A 26,116-nucleotide genomic window follows, 5' to 3' on the forward strand; every position below is an offset into this window, starting at 1 on the left:
CGCAGCGCTCTCAGGCAGCGTCATCAGCCTGTTTCAAGCTTAAAACCTCCACATTTCAGGCTCTGTTGATCCAGGACGTCGTGAGAGAACAGAGAAGTTTCAGAAGAAGTCGGTTTCAGCATTTTATCCGGATATTCCACTGTTAAAGGAGATTTTTTAATGAAAGACGTGCGGGCGGATTGCAGCGTCGGCTCGCAGCCGCCGCGACGCTCCGTCACAGGAAAAACACCTCTGTCTGATCTCCAGCTGATAAACAATTTCTCATATATTCACTCCACTGAAAGCCATCAAAAGCCAAATGGATTTTAACAAATGGTTATCAACACGGACAGCCCTCGTATATTTGTCATAAATAACATTTAAAATCTGAAAAAAGGCATCAATATTGGGTGGATATAACATTTGCTGCTGTGCAACACCCCTCGTCCCCAGCCACACATTTTTCAAGATTAATTTTTTCATTGATTTGTATTTCGTCACATACTTTGCCAAAGTAAAGAGTGGGTAGCTTAACGCATTCAGGCAAGTGCAGATGGACAGATCACACTGGACTTGTTGGTAGTGGCATCTCAGCATGGGTCCCAGTGCAAGATATACTGATGGGCCCTACGCACATGCAGTTATTAGGCATACGTGCGCAATGACGCACATGCCCTCGCCCACCCACACTATGAGGTCTATATAGATTTTTACCAACAGTGTGTTGAATTTTACCATCAAACAAGAGCAAACAGAGATTTCTGATGTCCGCCAATCCGGATCACCTCCAAAATTCAGTGAAGTCTTCCATGCCCTAATACCTAACTGTAGTGCAAATTTGATGAGAATCCATGAAGCAGTTTTGATGTAATCCTTCAGAGCTTATATAACATGAAACCTTCACTCGGAATCCGGATGCAGATTCAGACCGGGATCACCTGCAAAACTGAGTGGAGTCTTCCATGGCCTAATATCTATCTGTGGTGCAAATTTGGTGAGCATCCATGAAGTAGTTTTGACATAATCCTTCAAAGCATATATAAAGTGAAATCTTGATCCAGAATCCGGATCACCTCCAAAATTCAGTGAAGTCTTCCCTGGCCAATATCTACCTTTATGAAAAATTTGACAAAATCCATGCAGTAGTTTTGACATAATCTTGCTAACACAGAAAGAAAGACAGACAAATCAATAAATGCCAATGATTTTATTACGTCCTTGGAGGATGTAATAAATGACTTTGTTTATTAGAAAGTTTTTAAGAGGTCAAGAATTTAGATTTAACACTCCAGCTCTGAATCGCATGTGCACAACAGTCTGCAGCCTGCAGGTCAACATACCTCAACATCGCATCAGACAGCAGGGGAGGAGCTGTCTAATTCATGGTGATGCTGAAATGACTACAAAATCATTTTTCTTGCAAAGTCAAGCGTGCACCTCTACATGATAAACCTTAAGCCAAGAAGAGACGATAATATAGTGAAGCCTATAGCTTCATTTTATAGCCTGACCTTCCCATAGCCTGAAGCCTATGGGGAGGTGATCGTTAGTAGTTAAGCATTGGACTTGAGACCAGAGGATCCTCGGTTCAAACCCCAGGCTGACCGGAAAATCACTAAGGCCCTTGGGAAAGGTCCTTAATCCCCGGTGTGTAGTGGGCTCCTTGCATGGCAGCACCCTGACATGAGTGTGTCTGTGTGAATGTGAGGCATAATTGTAAAGCACTTTGAGCGCCTGATAGATGGAAAAGCACTATATAAATGCAGTCCATTTACCATTTATAGCATGACAAGACAGAAGAGATACTATTGTTTTGCTTTATTTCTTTTTGACACTTTATTTAAAGATCTTCTGACCAAACACCTTGACACCTTCCTGCACTGGCATACAATTTGGCGTGCCAATGAGTAAACGCATTGTAAACTGTGGTAAACTGCGTGTAAACTGTGCGTGGTTGACATTTTTTAAATGTTTAAACCTACTGGCATGCATTAAATTCTTGAACATTGTACAATCTATTTGAAAACACTGCGTGTCACTGTATGCCACTGTGCACAGCATATCTGAACTTGAAATTGAGATTTTGACAAGATGTTACATCTATAATCATGGCTTACTTGACTTTGGAAAAAATAAAATGTAAAGAAGTAGCTTTTATTAAAAGTGATGCCCTGTCACCCCCTTAATGCATGGCAGAGCTGCCCCCCCCGCACGTCACATGTGTTATGGGTGGGGGGGGAGTGTGAAACACATGCATGCCACGTGTTGGGGGGTGATGCATGCCACGTGTTGGGGGAGCCGACACACTGGCACGCCACATTTACCGCCACACAAATTTTACATCCAGCTCGAAAGTGGTCATCTGCTCACTATTTTCGTGCTGACAGTGCGAATGGCACCACATTTTCTAAGTTTCCAGCGAGCGGTGTTGGATGTTTGTGTGTGTCACCTGGAATTTGGCCAACACCTGCTGGGAGAGGGATCGAATGAGCTCTCACAGGGCACTCTCTGTCTTTCAGTTGCTGGTGTGCGCAAACAGTTGTAGCAATAAGCGTACGAGGCGTTAGAGGCAGCTCCGATTTTTCACGAATGCCATGCAATACCTCCATCGTGCGCTAGTCGGCTTCAATCGTGTTATGTGTGGAGGGGCCCTAAGGAATGGATACAGTCTATTTCCAGCAGGGTAATGTAAACAAATAAAATCAAAATAATCTTCATTCATGGGGGGGGTGACTTCCATGGAAGTGGTGCTGACTCTGGGCTTGTGCTACACACTGTGCACCTTCTGTAAAATAGCAAACAAATCATTTTCAAGACACATTCATACCTTGTCCACACATAAATGGAACTTTCCCTTTATGATTATATTCTTTGTCACTTTCCAAAGAGTGTTCCGTAAACAGAGCACCATTTCAAGAAATACCTGCATACATATGAAACCACTGAAAACAACCGAAAACGGTGGAGTAAATATGTGCCAGGCCTGTTTGTGGTGCTGCAACGCTTACACAAAATATTAAAAAGAAGATGTGGAGCACACACATACAAAGTAGAACTTTCAAGTCACACTGGATTATAAGTGTAGTAAACTACAACAGAATGCTGACTGGGAATCATGTCAATTCAAAAAAGCAGATATAATAGCGCATTTCAGGTGCACTACCCTAGACACCTGACAGTGTTTCAAATGTGACATCTTGTGCCAGGGGTTAAGGCCGAGGTTACAGAGTTGGGGCTATGATGTTATCATTTCACAAAAGTTGCATATTGTTTGCACACACAAAAACGTAAAGGTTCTGTCTTGAGATTTATTCACTCTGGGACTCCATGTAATGTGGAGCTGCGCCAAGAAGGGCATCCGGCTTAAACCTGTGCTAATTCAACATGCAGATCCACCTCGGATTTGCTGTGTCAACCCCAAGTGTAAACAAGGTAGCAGCCGAAGGGACTTGCTTTATCCTTTTGGGCTCTGAAAACGCCAGTTCCCAGTGGTAAAAATGCCGATATGATACAAAACTTTTGCAGATACGCCTAAACTCAGGCCATCTTTTTCAATTTGGTAAATGTTCAATAAATAAAATTTTAGATAAAATGCCGAGACCACATGGCAGCTAGCCATCACTGTTGGTTAGCTGTCACTCAAAGCAACCACGCCCTTATTTCTCCTAACTTAATTGCTTAGATTATTTTAAACTAATGAAAAATATTCCTCCCTGCACAGTTGGCACAAACAGGGAAACTTGGTAGAGTGACCAAAACTTTTTTGTTTGTTTGTTTGTTTTTGTACTAGGCTGTAATGTGTATTTCTACTATGAAGGGCATTTTAACATGGGCTCTGATGTGGAATGACTCAAGTGACCATTCAAGGAACTGCAAAATTTGACACTGTTGTGTTGGCTTTATTTTTTCAGCACCAGAGGAAGGGGTTTGATCAGCACTCATCAAATAATTAGCTGCAAAAGAGCTCTGAGGCTACACCTATCATATATCAGTGGAACATCTTAGGAAGCCTTTTGTTTGGCTTTCAAGATTCAAGATTCAAGATTCAATTTATTATTACACCCTTGGGTAAACTTGGTTTACAGTGAGTGAGTCATCTCGTTTGGTAAACACACAGAGAAACACAGAACAAGACAAAGTGACGACAGTGCTAAAAAGCAAAAAAGAACAACAAAGATGGCTTTGCTGTTGTTGATGATGATGAAGAAGACATCAAATGAACAAGATCAATGAAATTACTCTTTGGAGTCATTTGGCAAGTATTTTGAGTATTATCTTCAGATTTGAAATGCACAAAGCTATTCCACACAATTTGCCAGCTCCCAGCAGTCTGGTGGAGCAGGACCAACACATGATCCATTTTTACTGCACTTCATCAGATAATCCAAAAATCTTTTCGCAGTTCAAAGTACCATGTGGATACAGGCTGTATCCACTCCTCCATAATTCATCTCCATACCAAAATTAAACATAGGGTGGGACTTCCATGAAATCAACAGGACTTTTATGTTAACCTCACTAGTTACCTGAAGCCTGTCAGCACCTGGGTGCCTGTGTACATGTGTGCAAAGTTAATGTATTTTTAATGTCACCCTATTTCTAACAGCTCTGATGGAGTAACAGGAAATACATGGATACTGAGTGCACACCGTGGACCCACCATCCCCAACAGGTGGATCATGGTCCAGGTCTAAACCCAGACGCCGTTTTATATGGACCCAGACCTGTCATTAGATTCTGACAGACCATTCTGATTTTAAGCTGCATAACTTTTCTTGCATTTACAATCATCTTATTTGAACTGCAAACTATTCATTTAAAACTTATTTTTAACATACCACCGAAACATAATGACGGTCAATAAACACTGCCCGATGCGCAACAACATGCACTGATTATCAACCAAATCACAACAAACTCACAGAGGGGGAGCCACTGGGTCTATGTTACAGTGGGGACCGACATCATCACTTACAGTCTGGCACTGCAGATGACAGGAATGCTGCCATGATGTCCTGTATGACAGATTTTCATCCACTATCATGAATGCACCGCAAACACATAGCGCGCCCTCTGGCACACACGCGCCAGAGTGAGATTGGAAGAGGAGATGGAAGAAATCACATTTTGGCCTGTTGTATGCTGTTCAGAGAGTCTTAAAATATCTGTAAATTATTAATTTTGTGGAAACTTTGCTTTGTCACTTTTTGGCCTGCCTCCACCTGCAATATTTTCTTACCAAGCTCACCAGATCTTTGACATACAGTGAGCAAACAAAGTCCTCTGTTTTGCTGACCAAGCCCTCATTAACCTCCAATGTCCTCCCAACTTGGGAGAGGACATCAACAAATTTGAGTTCCCCCAACATCAGTCTGATGGGCCTCACTTTCACAGGCACTGTCACAGTCTGTGAAGGCATGTAGTCCTATCGATACCAATGGGGCCGAAGGATTGCCGGTTCCTGTCTCAAACCACAGACACACACAGAATCAGTACATCTGTGTCAGGGGAATGAATTACTATGGAGTTCGCAGTCTCCCTGGCATGAAGTAGTAGGTGGGTGTCTGCCTCTTCATGAGAGCATTTCAGCTCTTCAACTTCTGCAAGTGTGGGGGAGGATGAGGTGCCAGCAAAACAGATTTTGTGGCAGGTGTCTGAATGGCCAATGAAGAGAGTAAAGGAGTGTCCCCAGCCATCTTGTACCCATGATTTGATAAAAAAACTGAATGAGAAGCTCCTTGTTTGTCCCACAGTACTTCTTCCACTGAGCAGGTACTTTTTGACACTCTGAAAAAAATCTCAGTGGCCCTCAACTGTGAAGCAGACTGAACCTTAACCCTGCGGTCCCTCTCTGCATTCTTGATGCTGACTGTTGGGTACTGGTCTGTAACAAGATGAACTGTCTTTGCAGTGCTCTCCCTGGCAAATTTTGCCACCTTCTTCAGGTACAGTGTGGCAAGTTCTCCAAAGGTCTTTGGAATCTCTCTGAGGCTGATGCTCTGAAGGATGGCCATCGCATCAAGTATCCAAACTGAATTGGGTGGTACTCTATTGGCAACAGATGATGGCGTTTTGTCCTCCAGGTGATGGCGCAGATTCGCCTTGTGCGTCTCCATGAGGCCTCCATCTGGATACGCTTAAAGCCAAGGGCATGGGTCCCAGGGTGTAAGCCAGTAACTCCTCAATCTTGATCACCCTTTCTCTTCCTATAATTACAAGGCATGCCATCAGATTCCTCACTGACTTGAGAATTGTTTCTTTCCCACTAGTTTTAGTCATTGTTACCTTGCCAACACCTCAGAAGGACTTTAATTTCAGTTCTTTGATGGCATCATGGGACCCTTTTTTGACTGTTAGAAGCTGGTCCTGGCAGAACTCTATGAAACAAAGCTCTCCTTTCTCTGGATATCCTTGGCAGGATATCCTTGGCAATGGCATCAGGGACCATTACTCCAGAGACAATATTGACTAGATTCTTGGAATCATAGGTAAAGGGATTGATGAATCCCTCCATGCACTCAGTGATTTGGCAGATAGCAGCTTCTTCCCTCTTGGAATGGGGTACATCAAGATCCTTCCGTGTCCATCCCTTGATATCCCTCCAAGCATACTCGAAACAAGATCTTGTTATTGTTGCCCTCTCTGGATGAGACAGGATCCATCTTTGAGATGCACCCTTGTTAAGAGTGAATCCCACCATTCCGCCTTTTGTCTTTGTGTCCCTGTTGCATGTCTGCTCAATTGTCATGTCACATGCAACTGTGAAAACCCATAGCGCTCGTCTTTGCACCACGAAGTCTCCATTCATGAAATTGTAAAGTTGAGTTCAACATCCAAAACTTGTAAGAGCACTTTATGTTAAAGAGAGGTAGCAGGTGAACATAACTAAACGTAGCTGCAGTGTTTTAGAGTGTACATGATTCCTCACCTCTCAACTGCCTCCAAGGCCACAGTACTTTCAACTCCTTCATACTTTGACAGTGAGATCTAAGCTCTTGATGATTCTATGAACTCAGGCCAGCTTTTATCATTGAAATCTGTCATTTTTGACTTGCTTTCACAAACATGCATCAAGCAGACGGCCATGTTTTCATCCTCAAACCCAGGGGCTTACCTGTAGTGCATTTATGTACAGAAGAGCCTGGGTTCTACCTCGATCTAGGCATTAGTCAGCCATCAATTCTAATGATTTTTTTTCTAGAAAATGTGCAAATCTTTTCAAGCGATAACAGGCTGAAATTACATACTGATAGGTAAAGAAATTTTAAAAGTCATTTCCCAGTAGTTACCAGATGTGCGCTACAAAAATGAAAAATAAATGGTCACATCTCATGGCCTATAGAGTGAACACCAGCCGGCACCCCTCTATGCAGAAAGTTAAGGAAGAATAAATGGAATTGGCTAACTTACATTTTTCTTAAAAACTAGGAACCTAAAAATCAACATGTACTGAACAATGTTTCTGTTTAATGACTGTGCGTTTAAGAAGATAATGGCACTTATTACAGTACACGTCATGTGACTAGTCAATAAATAAATAAATAAATAAATAATGAACATGCTGCAGAGTAAATTTATCCAACGCGAGTGACAAGAGCTGTAATCCAATTAAAGACATTAATGACAAAACACTGTAAATTTACACTGTCTCACTCTGTTAAAGTGTTTGACACAGCTCTCTGCTGCTCAGATTAAAGATACTGTGTAGATTTTTGAACACAGTAGCTAATGGTATAGCCATCTAATATCAATTTGTTTTTAACATTATCCACGACAAAATTATGAAATATGAAATGTGCATCATATTTAAATTAAACTGGCTCGTCAGGGGCATAGCATCAAATTCTGGGCCTTAGGTAGTAGCCATATTGAAGACCCCCCCCCACACACACACACTGTTATGTTCTTTTTTATTAATGCAAACACCATATTTCTAATGCGTAGTCAAACCAGGTCTAAATCATGTATACCTTAGATCACACCTGGGAGTCACAACCATTTTTAAAGTTGAGGGAGCAATGCACCAAATTGCACCATTTTCTAGAAAAATGGTGCAATTTGGTGCATTCCCGTCTGTTAAAATGCACAGGAATACACCAAATTGCACCATTTTTCTAGAAAATGGTGCAATTTGGTCCTCCAGACCCCCCCAACTCAATATAGCTAGCTTTCAAGCTCACCTCTCTTTTCAAAGAATTTGGTTAGCAGGTGCTTTCCCTCATTTAGTTATCTTTCCCTGTCCTTTTTTTCCTCTTCTTTTTTGAAATCCAGACTTTGATTTTTTTTAGTAAACACATTTTTTTCAGCCTAAACACTAGGGCAGCAACTAACGATTATTTTAGTAATCAATTCATCGGTCGATTATTTTTTCGATGAATTCATTTTGGGTTTTTTTACTTACATGTGAGTTTTGCCATTATTTCTTTAAGTGAGTTATCATTAAAAGGCCTTTATTATGCAACATCAACGTTTGAGCTTGTAACAAAGTTATGTTATATTCTCGTCAAAAACATACCTGGAGTAGTGTTTTGTTTTGCACATACATACATCACTGACACACCACAAATAGATTTCTATCAGGTTTCACCTGATTATGAGCATTTTTAGATGCCTACAGTAACTACCTCGACCACTGACAACATATTACAGCAAGAGTCCACTAAAGTGTAAAATGTGATCTTTAAAAACATATTTTCATGAAAAAAGACACAAATGTGCAGTTACCTGCATTTTATTTTTTTCTTGTGTAAAAACACAGCTTCGATATGGTTTGACTGAAACAAATTGTCATTAAACTTAAATAAAACAGGGGTGAAGTGGAGGTTTAAGAGTCACTAGGTGTTCACAGGAAACAGTTATTTATTTATTTATGTTCATTGTTAGGTGGATTTATCTTTTCTGTTGTGTTTAATCAGGTTCTTTTGTTTCTTTCTCTAAAATTGTATTGTAGCATTACTGGTTATTATTACTTGTACTATTACTGTTGCTGCTATTATTACTAATATATAAATAAAAAATAAATTAAAAAATATTACAATTTGTAATACATTTGACTCTTTTACGACAACAAACGCTGAGCTATGAATTATTATACAGAAAACAAAAGCACACAAATGTGCTGACACCTGCAACAGCTTAATGCTAACTTTAACATTGAAAACGCCATAAACATGCTAACGTGTTAGCATCGGTCCCATTTTTAAGTTATAAAATACATCTATCAACTGTTTCAGAAGACCATAACAGGTCAGATTAACATAAAAAGGTAAATATTACTCACAGACATTCTGTATGCTCTTTGGGGTTTTAGTGGGGAAAAATTAAGATAAAGCAAAATAAAACATAAAAATGAATCAACAAAGCAGTAGATCGAAGCACTGCTTCGATCTGCAAATCACTGCTTTGATTGGTTCAAGGTTCAAAGCAAAGCCACGCTGTAGAAACGGTTGATTTATATGGAAGAAACGAAACATTTGCGGGAAAACAAGGTTATTTAACAACTTAATCGTGTTTTATCCGGGACGTCGTCTGACTAGCACAGGAATTGTGAAAAGACGTGGACATCAGCACTTTTTCAGCACATTGAGACAGACGTGCAGAGGAATTCCGCGCGTCGCGGCAGTGCCGCATGGCGCAAAGCAACGCCGTGATGAAGCCTCACGGGACATGTTCTGGCATGTCCAGGCACATCCACAATTTCTTGGATAATCACCCGATGGAAAAACCACCAACAGCTGTCTGAACGCCATCTCAAAGCCGTCCTGTGAGACCAAAACGGAGGTGGTTTTGTCTTGCTCCAGTAGCAAATCCATCATGACGCGCGAAGCCTCCGCTCGGCTTTCCATGACAAAATCTCTTGTTAAAAGTGAAATCTGCTGGAAAATGGTTGATGTCCAGCTCTTGTGATAACCAGAGAAAGTGCACACGATGGTCACGGATCCAGACAGCCATCCGTTTAGAAATGAAATGGTCGTTCAGCCTGTCGATGGCGGCTTTGGAGCGCACCGCGCCCCACAGCCGCTGGGGGCCATCCTTAAAGTGAAAGTAACACTCCTTATTCTCTACCAAGCCCGTAACATTTTCACATTTTCTAATGGTTTCCAGCTGCCAGTCTCTAACAGTTTCTGAAAAAATTCTGATGGAAAAAAGGCAAAATCATTCCACCATTTCCTGGCAATGAAACAACGACGAGAGGGGTGGACCACTCCTCACTCAAAGCCTGCTCACACGTGATTCAAATCCATATGGTTTTTGAAAAAAATAATAAGGTCGGATACTTTTCTAACAGACCTCGTATACAACAGATACATACCATACATTAACAAGGTTATACATCATATTTATACATTATTAATTCAATTGTATTTTTCATTATATCTGGAAATTATTATATTTTTATAATGTTTCTTAAAAAAAACTAAAGAACCACATAATCTAATTTCAACAGGACTGTTATATGGCTGGGGGGGCCTGGCTGCCTTTTTGTTTCTGTCCTTTGCTTCTCCTTCCAGGTGGTTTGCATTTGGAACTGAGTGGCTGTGTTGCTGAGTTTATCAGGACCTCACCCTGATCACCTGAGGCTGATCACCTGCGGCTCATCAGGACTCACAGCTGTGGTGCATCTGCATGGATTGGAACATGGTGGCATTTAAGACTGGAGTGCACAGTGTGTATTTGCCAGAGACTCGACCTTGTGACCAGACGGGTGAGATCGTCGTCTCGGGAGCCATCTCATCATCAATGGATGCAGAGAACGTCCAGGTTTGAGGCACGGTCTGTGAAAGAGGAGGGGGTGAGGTCTCACGCTCGTCAGCACACTTCCTGAGGTACGTTAGATTTTGTGACTAACATTTATACAGTCAGTAAATGTGGTGTCCCTCACACCTTTATTATATTGAGCTGTATGTTAGTCATGTATCGACTTCCACTGCAGTGGAGTTTTGTAAACTGGATGTTCCATGCCTGCAGGTTGGGAAGTTGATTAGTAATCAAGCCAGGAAGTGTTTGCTGTTTGTACACCTTTAAGTGTTCTCTCTGTGTGTAGAGTGTGGACTCACATAATGGTTCCTTCTTTCACAGACTCGGTTTGTTGCGGCCACCTGGGGGGTGTCGGCGGGGTCCTTGAGTCCGAACAGCTTCTGGCTCCGGACCGTTAGCGCTGCTGGGAGCGCACCACGCCAGACCGCACTTTGTTTTTTATGTATCACTGTTATGTATTAAATTCAGTTAGCCTTTGTACCGTGCTCTGCTTATTTCATACTGGGTCTTTCAAACGCTGGTCGGTTCTCCGAGCTGCGTCCGACACATAACAGTAGTCTCTGGCCAAACATCACGGACCCAGCGGTAGCAGAGACGGTAATGCGCCGGGAAGGCGGCAGCAGACGTTCAGTAGTTATCCGGATCAGTTGCGGGTGCTCTCCGCCCGGATGGTGCGTGTTTGAGTCCCATTACTGAATACTGATTTGTGCTCTCTTGCAGCCGTGTTCCTGTGTTGTGCCTTATCCGTGGGTCGTGGTGGAGTGTGACTGGCGACGGCTTCGCGTCGCACTTCGACCGGATAAGAGGTTTAGACGGGAGCTGCAAGAGTGTGTCTGTAATGGGTGAACGCGCGCGGCGGAGCTCTGTCACACGGGTCGCGGGGCTTCCCGTGTGACAGTTGTAGCCCCGTTTCCCCGGATGAAGATAACTACTGCGTCTGTTGTCAGCTCCGGTGTTATTTAGTTGAATCACATTTTTGGTTGTGTGTTGCTCACAGCTGCGCACAAGTGAGCGGCTCGTTTGTTTTCTCTGTCACCAAAGAGGGTTTTTTATTTTTTAGCACTCTGGCTCCCTCTTGTGGTGACTGAGTCACATTACCGTCAAGCTCTTAAGTTGGAACAGGTGTGTTCCATTTGTTTGAGCTTGACGGTATAAAACACTTATTTGTTTTGTGTTAGTTCATTTTGTGTGGGTGTTTTTTGAGTTGGTTTTGTGTGGGATTTTTTTTTTTTACACTATTAGTGTCTGGGGTTGTGACCCTGCAGTTCTGTTCAACGATAAAGAAAAAAAAAAACAGAACGGGGACCCAAGCAACTGTATGTTACTCTGGTAGTCTTTCTTTTTATTCCTTTCAGTTTCGCCTCCCAGGGTTTGATGGGACGGTCCCCTGGGGGGTCATGGGGGGGTAATTGGGTTGTTTTTTGTTTTGTTTTTTGTTGTGCCCTCTCTTCTCCTCTGACTCCAGCCGTGTGAGCCGTAGTGTCGGCGTTGCTGGAGTGGTGCAGTTTGGTTATGCTGGGCGTTTCCCAGGTAACCTCTGCACCTGGGGGGGGGGGGGGGGGGGGGGGGGGGGGGGGGGTGTTTTCTTTTTGTTCCCTCTCTTCTCCTCTGGCTCCAGCCGTGTGAGCCGTAGTGTCGGCGTTGCTGGAGTGGTGCAGTTTGGTTATGCTGGGCGTTTCCCAGGTAACCTCTGCACCTGGGGGGGGGGGGGGGGGGGGGTTTTCTCCTTTTGTTTTTCCCCCCAGTTTCCGCCCTCAGGGTTTGACTGTGGTGTCCTCTGGGGGAGAAAGGGCTGTGGGTCCATCTAGCCATAGACGGCCGGGGCTGGGTCCGTTGGTCCTGAGGGGAGGCGTCTCCTGGGGTTGACGAGTGGTCCTCTGGGAGGCGCTGGGAGTCCCCGTGGGTGACGTTGTATCCCAGAGGGACCTCGGCTGTGGTTATTACCCCTGGAGCTGGCGGGAGGTCCTCTGGGGGGTGTTGGTCCCTACATGTCGTTTGGGGGTGTTAGCATTTTTATTTGCAAGCTTCAGTTTGGGTTTTTCTTTTTTCCCCTTCCCGGGGTTTGATGGAACGGTCCTCTGGGGAGGGGGGGGGGGGGTGTTAGCATTTTTATTTGTTAGTTTAAGTTTGGGTTGTTTTTCTTTTCTCCCCTTCCCGGGGTTTGATGGAATGGGCCTCTGGGGAGGGGGGGGGGGGGGTTTTGGTTGTTTGTGTTTGTCTTTTTGATTTTATGACTAACCAGACTGTGAACACAGTTGGACAAAGACTGACCGCACAGGTTTAAGAACTCCTGGCCACACCTGTGCTAAGTGACTGACGGAAACAAAGGCAAAGATGCAGCCAGAGGAGAGGACATCCATCATTCTGTTGGTCGACGAATGCAGATGCGGTCTCCAGCCATGGTCCCTGGAGGGGGGTGTTTCTCCTGGGCCAGGTTTGTGTGGTCGCCGGGAGGCTTCCCGTGAGGGTGGGGTACTGTTATATGGCTGGGGGGGCCTGGCTGCCTTTTTGTTTCTGTCCTTTGCTTCTCCTTCCAGGTGGTTTGCATTTGGAACTGAGTGGCTGTGTTGCTGAGTTTATCAGGACCTCACCCTGATCACCTGAGGCTGATCACCTGCGGCTCATCAGGACTCACAGCTGTGGTGCATCTGCATGGATTGGAACATGGTGGCATTTAAGACTGGAGTGCACAGTGTGTATTTGCCAGAGACTCGACCTTGTGACCAGACGGGTGAGATCGTCGTCTCGGGAGCCATCTCATCATCAATGGATGCAGAGAACGTCCAGGTTTGATGCACGGTCTGTGAAAGAGGAGGGGGTGAGGTCTCACGCTCGTCAGCACACTTCCTGAGGTACGTTAGATTTTGTGACTAACATTTATACAGTCAGTAAATGTGGTGTCCCTCACACCTTTATTATATTGAGCTGTATGTTAGTCATGTATCGACTTCCACTGCAGTGGAGTTTTGTGAACTGGATGTTCCATGCCTGCAGGTTGGGAAGTTGATTAGTAATCAAGCCAGGAAGTGTTTGCTGTTTGTACACCTTTAAGTGTTCTCTCTGTGTGTAGAGTGTGGACTCACATAATGGTTCCTTCTTTCACAGACTCGGTTTGTTGCGGCCACCTGGGGGGTGTCGGCGGGGTCCTTGAGTCTGAACAGCTTCTGGCTCCGGACCGTTAGCGCTGCTGGGAGCGCACCACGCCAGACCGCACTTTGTTTTTTATGTATCACTGTTATGTATTAAATTCAGTTAGCCTTTGTACCGTGCTCTGCTTATTTCATACTGGGTCTTTCAAACGCTGGTCGGTTCTCCGAGCTGCGTCCGACACATAACAAGGATATTCGTTCCAAACCTTCACCCCTTTAACTGAAACACAAAAACCCTTTACATTGGTGCGTATAAGAGGCTTCTTGAATACAGCACATCCTCGTAAACTATATTCAGAGTCCCTCATCTTGAACAGGTTCTGGACATGAAGTGGTAAGTCTTGGTTATTGGCTTTGTACAAAGTTTGTATTGTGATGTAATCCACTAAATCTCTGAATTTCAAAAATTTAAAGTCGTAAACAAGGAATGCGTTGATTCAAGATAATGTTTGTTACAGATGATTCTAATGGCACGTTTTTGTAAGAGAAATATTTGATTGGTGTTTGATTTGTAAGTGTTACCCCAAGACTCAATACAATATGTCATATATGGTACTATTAAAGAATGATATAAAGTAAGTAACCCTTCCTGTGACAGTATGTCCTTGGATCTGTACATGATGGCAATAGATTTTGACATTTTCGATTTTATGTAATTTATATGTGGTTTCCAGCTGAGTTTATTATCAATTATAACACCTAGGCATTTATTCTCTGTTACTGTCTCTATTTCCATATTGTTAATGGTTACATTTTTACATTTAGGTACAAGTTTATTTCGAAATACAATACATTTAGTTTTTCCAAGGTGGAGTGACAATTTGTTAGCGTTAAACCAAGCCTTAAATTTATCCAATTAATTTTCCACAGTGTCCAGAAGCTGTTCAAGATTATCACCACTGCAGAACACAGTTGTCATCTGCAAAAAGGACACACCACAGTGATCTTGACACCCAACTTATATCATTTATATACAGTATAAATAACAAAGGACCTAACACCGAACCCTGGGGCACCCCACACGTAATTTCCCGGAGTTCAGAGTCAATGTTGTTATATTGAACATACTGAGACCGACCATGTAAATAACTATTTATCCAGTCATATGCCAGTCCTCTGATTCCATATTTCTGTAATTTGGTTAGTATTATTTAATGGTTAACAGTGTCAAACGCTTTCTGTAAATCAAAAAAAAAAATACCTACTGTATATTGTTTATTATCAATGGCAGTCGCTATATTTTCCATAAAATCCATCAATGCATGTGAAGTAGTCCTAGATTTTCTGAATCCATATTGTTCTTCGCAGAGTATCTCATGCTTTAGTAAGTAATTATTCAGTCTCTTTACAAAAAATATTTCTAGTATTTTGGAAAATTGTGGTAAAAGTGAGATAGGTCTGTAATTGGAAAAAGTGTTTGTCACCAGTTTTAAACAGAGGTATTACTTTAGCTATCTTCATCTGAGAAGGAAATTTACCAGAACTTAATGATATATTACAAATGTAGCTGAAAGGTTTTACTATACAATCAATAATTAAAAAAAAAAAAACATATCCAGATTGTTGAAGTCAGTTGATTTCTTGCTTTTGGAATTATGCACCAGATCAATTATTTCTTTTTCATTAGTTCCACCAATAAACAATGACAGATTTATTGAATGTTATCTTATTTTCTCAAGAGTTGGCGCTCGATGAATCAATTTTATTAGCAAGATTTTTCCCCACATTGACAAAATATTCTTTGAAATGGTCAGCAATGGACTCATTATCATCAATCACAGTATTATTCAGAAGAAAAAAAGAAGGATAATCTCTAACATTTTTGTTCTTTTTTATTAACATTTTAAATGAAATACACTCAACAAAAATATAAACGCAACACTTTTGGTTTTGCTCTCATTTTGTATGAGATGAACTCAAAGATCTAACACTTTTTCCACATACACAATATCACCATTTCCCTCAAATATTGTTCACAAACCAGTCTAAATCTGTGATAGTGAGCACTTCTCCTTTGCTGAGATAATCCATCCCACCTCACAGGTGTGCCATATCAAGATGATGATTAGACACTATGATTAGTGCACAGGTGTGCCTTAGACTGCCCACAATAAAAGGCCATTCTGAAAGGTGCAGTTTTATCACACAGCACAATGCCACAGATGTCGCAAGATTTGAGGGAGCGTGCAATTGGCATGCTGACAGCAGGAATGTCAAGTCAACCAGAGCTGTTGCTCGTGTATTGAATGTTCATTTCTCTACCATAAGCCATCTCCAAAGGCGTTTCAGAGAATTTGGCAGTACATCCAACCAGCCTCACAACCGCAGACCATGTGTAACCACACCAGCCCAGGACCTATACATCCAGCATGTTCACCTCCAAGATCGTCTGAGACCAGCCACTCGGACAGCTGCTGAAACAATCGGTTTGTATAACCAAAGAATTTCTGCACAGACTGTCAGAAACCGTCTCAGGGAAGCTCATCTGCATGCTCGTCGTCCTCATCGGGGTCTCGACCTGACTCCAGTTCGTTGTCGTAACCGACTTGAGTGGGCAAATGCTCACATTCGCTGGTGTTTGGCACGTTGGAGAGGTGTTCTCTTCACGGATGAATATCCCGGTTCACACTGTCCAGGGCAGATGGCAGACAGAGTGTGTGGCGTCGTGTGGGTGAGCGGTTTTCGGATGTCAGTGTTGTGGATCGAGTGGCCTATGGTGGCGGTGGGGTTATGGTATGAGCAGGCGTCTGTTATGGACGAAGAACACAGGTGCATTTTATTGATGGCATTTTGAATGCACAGAGATATCGTGACGAGATCCTGAGGCCCATTGTTGTGCCATACATCCAAGAACATCACCTCATGTTGCAGCAGAATAATGCACGGCCCCATGTTGCAAGGATCTGTACACAATTCTTGGAAGCTGAAAATGTCCCAGTTCTTGCATGGCCAGCATACTCACCGGACATGTCACCCATTGAGCATGTTTGGCATGCCTTGGACCGGCGTATACGACAGCGTGTACCAGTTCCTGCCAATATCCAGCAACTTCGCACAGCCATTGAAGAGGAGTGGACCAACATTCCACAGGCCACAACTGACAACCTGATCAACTCTATGCGAAGGAGATGTGTTGCACTGCATGAGGCAAATGGTGGTCACACCAGATACTGACTGGTATCCCACCCCAATAAAACAAAACTGCACCTTTCAGAGTGGCCTTTTATTGTGGACAGTCTAAGGCACACCTGTGCACTAATCATGGTGTCTAATCAGCATCTTGGTATGGCACACCTGTGAGGTGGGATGGATTATCTCAGCAAAGGAGAAGTGCTCACTATCACAGATTTAGACTGGTTTGTGAACAATATTTGAGGGAAATGGTGATATTGTGTATGTGGAAAAAGTTTTAGATCTTTGAGTTAATCTCATACAAAATGGGAGCAAAACCAAAAGTGTTGCGTTTATATTTTTGTTGAGTGTATTTCATTTAAAATGTTCCATGTATTTTTTGTTTCTTATTTTTAACAAGTAACTCACTATATTTTCTTACTAAGTCTCATAATATTAATTAATTTATTCTTATATATTTTCTATTTACTTTCAGCTTCCTTAGTTCTTAATTTTATAAATTGTTTATACAGTAAATTCTTCTTTTTACACGCCTTCTGAAGTCCCTTGGTTATCCATGGCTTATTACTGTATCGATTGGTGTACATTTTGTCAACAAGAGGACAGTGTTTATCATATAACTTGGAAATAATAGAAATGAAACCATCATAGGATTCATCAACATCATCAACATAAACTTCATTCCAATTCTGGCGTAGTAAATCCTCCCTTAAATTGTTAATAGTTATTGGTGTGACTTTTCTACTCAACATTCTAAAATCATTTCGAAACACTCGACCATGTGATGCAAAAACAGTGAACACTGGCAGGTGATCACTAATATCACTTACCAGTAGCCCCGCACTGAGATTACCAGATATAACATTAGTTAGGATATTATCTATAAGGGTTGTTGGATGAATGATAGTCGGAAATAATCCCAGACAATATAAAGAATTTATGAACGAGGTGGTTTGTGGATGATTGTGAGGATTTAGAAAATCAATATTAAAATCACCACAGATGAATAAATGTGCATTCTTATTAATTTTGTTGTACATTCCCATAATTATTTCGTCAAAGGTATCGATATTTGCTCCAGGAGCTCTGTATATGCAACTAACAACCGTATTATTTGAATTTATAGATGTAATATCGACTGGAACACATTCCATAATATTATCTACTGTAAATAAGAAGTTATTGACTAGTTTGCAGTTATAATCAGTACTGCAGCCGCAGATCTTACAGGCCTCAAAGGCAAGCTACCTGGCTCCGACGGCGGTGTTCCAACCGTTGCAATAACCGCAGGTCTTACTTCGAGCTTTTCGCTGACGGTCACAGTGGCGTTCCAACAGCAGAAGCAGAGCTGATATGCGGCTGAAGATGAGTGAGTGGCTCAAGTTGTGGCTTTTACAATAGATAAAAAAAAAAAAAAAAAACACATTACAAATCTTGAATTATTTATTTTTATTTTACTCTGCCTCGCTTTAATAAATTTCAAGCCAATTTTGAACGTGCAAAAAGAATAATTCGACAAAAGCCTGTTTTATTTTTTAAAAAAAACCTGCACCCCCTATAGCATTGTGGATTTAGTTCCGTTTTCATTGCCTTTTTCCAAACATAAAACTACATAATCTTAGACACGCTCCGCTGTAATCACATTTGTCACATCGCCTTTCTTAGAACACTGTAGCACACTTGAGTAACTCCTGAAATTAGCAGCTCTGTGGACTGAATTTGGTGCTTGTACAAGGTGGCAAAGCTGCCTCAAGGTGGTGGGACTCAGTAGTGGGCATTGGGACTCACATTTTCAATACTTAGTATGTCCCAGAACTCAATGGCCAAAAATTACAATGCAAACCCTGCATACCTACTCAAATCTGAACTGAAGGCACAGAAAATATATGATGTAGGAGCCCAACATAATCGATCCACCAGAATCTTGATATAATCATTCACTGCTCAAGTAACTCAAACAACACTATTTTATTTTTTCCAAAAATGAAGCATTATATTTGTAGAGCTTATTTGTTATTATTTTTTAAATACAACCTTGACATTAAAATGATAAAAGAACAATTATTAGTGTATCCTCCAGTTCGTTGTGAAAATTAATAATAAAAACTGTTGAAATACTACTGAATTGTACATTATTTTATTTGATAATCAGTTACTGATTACATAAAAGAAGTTGATACACCTACTTCAAAATACATGGCATTACTTCAAAATATATGGCACTACATCATAACATGTTTTGCTTGAGAAAATTTGCTCTAACTGAATGTCTTTGAATTTATTTCAGTACCCCTGCTGTGGACTAATAAAATCCAAGTGGTACCATAACACAACTTCTTATATTGCATCTCATCTCCAACCAAGCAATTTCTCTGAGAAAAACTTAACATTTTGCATCTTCATTCTAATAAAATCTACTTCTAAAAAAATCTACTTCAACTAATGCATGCTGGTGTAACTGACGACTACCTATCACCAGCAGATGTTTACACAACCAGTGTATGGTGTGCATACGTGTTCACGTTTTTAAACATGCCAGCAAAAATAAGAAAGTCATTTTATTTTATTTGTCCTAACAAATGTGTGTGTGTGTGTGGGGGGGGGGGGGGGGGTTGTTTGTTTGTTTGTTTATTTGTTTGTTATTTAACAGCGTACCATGCCGATAATGTCAGACCAAAATCAATGAAGGGTCTCAGTCCTTCAGGCAAGACAAATCCAGAGGTTCACCACTCATCCATGTGAGTTCATCAGCTTTCACTTAAAATTAAGAACTCACAATGTGTGGTGAAACATGTTGGTGACTAAACATCAAGTCCAGCTGCTATAAAATATAGTTCTAGGTAAAACCATACCCTGCAGCTGCAGGCAGTGGCATTTGAATGATCCAATCTCTAGTTTTTGTGATGATATTTTGGTTTTAGAGTGAACACTATGCTACCAGAATACATCATAACTAAACATCTGTAAGCAAACTCACAAAATGATACCTCTTGCTCTTCCATTTTAGATGCTTTCATGTTGGTCACGAATGTTTCACCTGGCTGTGGCAGATGGACTGGCCTTCTGTCTGGACAGTGGTCATCCAGGACACAAGCATGTGCTGCCCCTCAACCATCGCATTCCCTCAGTCATGACCTGACATCTTCATATGGTGTGTGTGTGAGATGTTGTGCTTGCAAGATTCATGGACAGACAAGGTGATTCCTCACGTGATCCATAAAACATGACCTGACATAGGGCTAACTGAGCTACTCACGAGAATTTTTACTTTAGCTGCAACATACAAAGAGGGTTCAGGATGATCGTGTGTGTGATTCAAACAAATGCTAGAAACTACTCAAATGGGGCTTTCAAGCATTGTTATACAAATATGGGATCAATGAAAAGATGTGCTGAATCACAGGGGGCAGGCGCTTTTTCAGTGAGCTCAGTCAAGGACAATCAGATCTGTCAAAGGCTGAGACCATGTGCTTGTATATGAGGGTTTGTATGTGTGTGTTTGCTGTGTGTGCATGTGTTCAGGGGCCTCTTACTGTGATAATATGTGGTATTCAATGACAAAAGCATGCACTTGTCACCCACACATTCATGCAGTACAATGAGAAAACAAAAGCTTTGAGTGACTCACACCTGCAGCTCATTGGTCTGCTGAAAGTGTACTGCAAAAGCATGAGAAACAAAGAGCTAACACCTCATGAAATCTACAGAAATCTAAATGAGAATTTCTGTCCATGCTCGTCTATGAAAGTGCAAACAAGTGGTGTGAAAATTATCTCTTTTTTTGTTACAATTCATCACCTCAGCAGCCAGTTTCACTCATAAGCATCACTTTGACTTGAGGGGAAGAACTCATTACTGAAAACACCTGCTGTGGTCAACAGCTGGTACAAAGGCCAACAGACTGGGCAGAATCTTCTCAGCACATAGTTGCCCATTCAAACTCTAGACCCATAGTTCTCAAACTGTGGTATGCGTACCACTGGTGGCACGCTGAGTCAACCAACCGAACTCATTGTTTTAATGCCATAATTAAGTCACCTGCTTTATTAAAAATAAGGTTAAGGCTAACTCAACAACTTTTCATTGAATCAATCAAATGGAGCAGACTATTCATAATGGAGGATTTAACGGCTTTACGACTTCAACACTTAAATTAAACTGATCTGACACCGCTCTCTGCTGAAAGAAAAACTAAGTGCCCCTTCACACATACTGTGAATTTTGTCAAATTGTGCATAAAGTGCGCATGAAGCAGGAATCGTATGCAAAATGTAAATTTGTAGCTGCTTCTAACACCTCATACACCTGTAACTACAAATATTTACGCACACCAGCGACTGAAAGACAGTGTGTGTGCTGCTGCGTGTGGACATGTGTGCAGATGTGGATATGATGAGACGAGTGCACTGCTCCATTCATGTCATTTCATGAATGCATGTCTGTGACCCATCTACAGAGAAACATTGTCCGCTTGATGAGAGGGATTCAATAAAATGCTGTGTTTTTATATGGTTTGTGGTTTTATTTGTTTTTGAAATACATCCATATCCTTCCTGATATCAGGCAGTTTCCTGCACCTTTCACAGGACAGCGATGGTAGCTCAGTGGTAAAGTTCCTGACTGGCAATCAGAGCTTTTGGAAAGTGCGGGTTCGAGTCCCGTGGGTGGCATGTAATTTTTAAATTTTCACAGCAGCTGCGCAATGTCATTACACAACCCGCAGCTGCTGTGAAAAGCTGCTGTGTTCCCACGTGCATGAAACTGTCGCAGCATGTAATTTTTTGTTTTTTATTTATTTTTTCTTCATATTGCGCAGCTGCTGGCACTGTGTTCGCACATGCACGAACCATCATAGTGGCATTGTGCACACCTGCCTGTCGGCACGATGTTTTGTGGTTCGCTCATACGAGCTATTCTGACGGGAGTCACCCTGAGTTGTACATATTCACACTAAGTGTAAAGAGGCCCTAAATGAAGCAATGCTCATAAGAGTCTGACTCTGCTCTGCAAATGAAATGAAATGAAACAATGTTTCACAAGAGTGGGACTCTGTTAATACACATTTCAAATACCAAACTGCAAATCAGTTTCAGCTGTAAAGCCCCTGTCACAGTGGTGTATTCGTAGAGCTGCTCATTACAGCGTGTCGTCTACGCTGTAATGAGCAGCTCTCCGCTCACTTCACGTGGAGTTTTTTCTCAATACGCAGCAGTATGTTGAGGGCTACGCATGTAGGACGGAAGAAATTAAACATGTTTAATTTTCTTCGGCGTACAGCACAGCATGGAGCCTTCATGCAAGTACACGCAGCGCCGTGCTACTGTCCGCTATTGTGAGCCCGCCCACGCTTCAACACGGTACTGTACGCCATTTCACATCTCCCTGTTGTTCTTCTGGAGCTATAAATACTGCATGATCGTTGCTTCACTTTATCATACTGGACTCATTATATGAGGACTGTTCACTGTGTTGTCGTTTCATAAAAGCGTTCTCTCTCCTCTATCAGACTCCTTAAAATAAAAGCGCTCTCTCACATGCACTCTCCCTCCCTCTCTCTTTCTCTATGTCTAATCAGAGCTGTGACTCTTTAAAATAAACGCGCACTCGCTACATGTCGGTGCGCTCATCAGACGCCCTGATCGATCAGTCTGATCAAAGCTGAAAAGAGCTGTGACTCTTTAAAATAAACGCGCACTCGCTGCATGTCGGTGTGATCATCAAACGCCCTGATTGATCAGTCTGATCAAAGCTGAAAAGAGCTGTGACTCTTTAAAATAAACGCGCACTCGCTGCATAAAATAATAATAATAATGTTAAATGACTCTGTTTTTGAGCCGCACCACACCATGCAGTAGAGAACACAGCGCACTTCCACAGAGGCAGAAAATAGCACTGAACTGGTGTAATAGCGGCATGGTACACGCGACTGTGTGCACACATTAAAATGCTGGTGTATTTAAATGAAACACAACGCTGTAATGAGCAGCTCTACGAATACGCCACTGACAGGGGCTTTACAGACAAATGTGATGGAGAGCAATTATAAACCGACAAAAATCTCCCACATGCATGTAGGCCTGTTATGCTACAGGTACAGTGACCATCATTGTTAATATGTTCATGTAATATGTTCATGTAATATGTTCAATTAATTATTCTCAAACTTTTAACACAACTTTCTTTGTTTATTCACAAGCAACATCCATGATAAGGATTTTAAATATTTCCAGACGTCGTCTTCCAAAACAAGGCCATCTTATATGGATAAGTTTCTGTCAGGCTGTGACAATGAATCCATCTGAAAGGACACACAAGGTCAGATTAGAACTTTTTTATTTACTCTTTTTGCTGGGGCCAACAGGTCTGCTTCACATGATGCAAACGTCATAACATCTGTCATCCTTTCAGCACTCTGCTCACAATGAAAATAAATGTATAATAACAATATTATGAATTATGAACAGCTGAGGTTACAGAGGCAGGGCTACGACATTGTTTCACAAAGGTCCTGTACATTCAGTGTCTTTGTGCTGATGTGACAGAACCCGACCCAACCAGAGAATCATTTCGAAAAGTTTGTCCGACCTGACCCAACCCCTCGGGTCTGGATCAGGTATCCACACTCTACTTTGCAAGGACATGCAGTCATTTCAACAACTTTTCTGGCCTCCTCCTTTCTCAAAATGCACTGCAGATTTTGGACCGATGTTGTGTACGAGAGAAATCAGTTCTTTACTGCCGGACACAGTCCTGGATGTCACAGGCTGTCCATGACAAATGCAAAAATGCTTTAAGCTGTCAACTTCAGTTTAAACTGTTTTAAATCAGAGTAATCCACACTGCTTTCTGCTATTTTCAGCAATGCAGCGGGCGAGTCAAGATGTGCAAATCGCTCTATGCCAGCCTAGTTTCTTTGTACACTTAATTCTTCCAGGGACTTTTTCCTCACCACTGTTGCCAGTGTTCTTGCTCAGCGGGTGGGTAAGGTTAGACCTTAGCCTTGTGATGTGCCTTGTGGTGACTATGTTGTGATATGACGCTATATAAATAAATTGAGTTGAGCTGAATTATTTTAATTTCAGTTGTAATGGTGGTAACTTCAAAAGCCAAATATTTTCTAAGTTGGTACTCATTGTAAAAAGATTGAGAAACACTGCTCTAGATGTATCACAACCTTGTGGTAACCTCTTCATCGCAGAGTAGGCCCAGCACCCTAGAAAGCCACATTCACAGTGTTTTATAGTCATTATTTGCCTACCACCTCTGGAATAAAATTAGTCCAGGTTTGATGTTTGATGACAATGCATTCCCAAAATAAGTAGCACAAAAAAAAAAACAAGACAGCCTCCAGACTTAAGCAAAGGTTCATCACTTCCTGGTGACATCACTTGAGTTGGGATAGATACTGAAACCTGGTATTAAATGGGCCCCCAAGGCTAAATTATTAAAGACCAGAGTATCGAGAAGCTCCGACATTAACGGTACTGCTTTCAGTAGTGGAGAAATTAAGAAAAAAAATTGACACATTTTCATGATTACCTATCCAGAAGAGAGCTCTCTGTCTCTCTTTGTCTATCTCTGAGAGGTTACGTTCAGAGCATGGTGCACCTCCACGCCTACATGCGAGGCAGCTCTCATTATTTCTCTTGGAGCACAGCTCTCTTTTGAACAAGTGCGAACACACTCAACACACACAAAAAAGTGATGTGAAACGTTTGTTTTGTGCCCCCATGAGAGGTGTTGTGAAAGACCACCAGCTCAGATATAAGCACAAGAAGCACACACTGGTGCAACACTAACAGCCAAATTAAAAATATATAGATAATAAAAGAATTAACCCAACACAAATTTGAAGCTTCATGCATGTGACTAAAGAAATAAATCCATTCTTTCTCAAATGAGAACAAAGAAAAGGGAGTACGGAAGAAACCCATTTATTGACTTCTTTTTTTGTAAGGAGTGCCGGCCATGCATCTGGCCTGATTGTGCACTCTGTCAATATATTAAACCAGCACTTTACTGGCTTTCCCCAATTCACATGACTGATGACTGATCACTGAGGAAAAACACAGCTCATAATTTTAATGTCCACAACAAAGTAAACCGTTAGGTATGCCAACATGCAGTCTCCAATAATATGACTTATTAAACTCCCAAGCCCAAAACAAAATAACCCTTCTTCTTCGTTGGAAATTATTGCAGCTTGCAAACCAACAAGGTGCATTACCGCCACCAAATGTTTGGGCATGAAAGTGAAATGAACTACATGAATTTCAAAAATAACCCAGAAACATTCACTACTTGAGTAAAAACCCCGATTTGAAAATTTTCATCACTGAAATATTAAGGTCTGTTTTTCTATTGTATCGAATACTCATATTTCATGCAATAATCATGCAAATAATTTAAAAATATACAATGTGATTTTCTGATTTTTTATTTTTTTTAAGATTCTGTCTCTCACAACTGACGACAAAATTTACAGACCTCTCCATTCTTAGTAGGTGGGAAAAATCAACAGTGGAACAAATACTTATTTGCCTGAAGTGAGCATGACTGCTAATTGTACTTTATCTGGAGCCTGACATGAAGAAAAGCTCAAAATAGTAATACCATCATGATCACTCATTTAAAGAATGCTTTAAGTGTGACCAGACTCGGTTTTAAATGCGTGCTGAACGTAATCAAGGCCCACTCACTTGTCTTGTTTCTTAAAACAAAAACGTAATTTAATGATGTGTTTCTCATTTCAAGTGTAAAGAAAATTTGTGGCCATGACTCGTGATTTTTTTTCTGTATATAAAAGTCGCACTGAACAATAAGTCGCAGGACCTCTCAAACTAGTTAAAAAACAGAACTTACACTCCAGAAAATGCAGTATACGAGGTCTGTTAGATAAGTATCCAACCTTTTTTTTTTGCCAAAACCTGATGGATTTGAATCACGTGTGCTTGCATGAGCCAACCTTGAACCTTCGTGCGCATGCGTGAATTTTTTCACGCCTGTTGATTACATCAGTTGCTGGCAAGCAGCATTTGTATGAGGTCATGTGTAGCGCTCTCGACGGTTTTTCATTGCAAGGAAAATGGCGGAACGAC

At 41.6% G+C, this 26,116-nt stretch overlaps 1 protein-coding gene across 1 annotated transcript in view; it reads right to left on the reverse strand.

The window, feature by feature from the left end:
* Positions 1-26,116, reverse strand: part of LOC117523024 (sodium/potassium/calcium exchanger 3-like) — a 325,317-nt gene that overhangs the window by 269,022 nt on the left and 30,179 nt on the right. The window contains exon 2 of the mRNA XM_034184439.1: positions 11,413-11,423. The gene's annotated coding sequence lies outside the window, so the exon portion shown is untranslated. The remainder of the gene's footprint in view (positions 1-11,412; positions 11,424-26,116) is intronic.

Source organism: Thalassophryne amazonica, chromosome 13 (genome assembly GCF_902500255.1).
Source record: "Thalassophryne amazonica chromosome 13, fThaAma1.1, whole genome shotgun sequence".
In the NCBI taxonomy this organism is placed as follows: Eukaryota; Metazoa; Chordata; class Actinopteri; order Batrachoidiformes; family Batrachoididae; genus Thalassophryne; species Thalassophryne amazonica.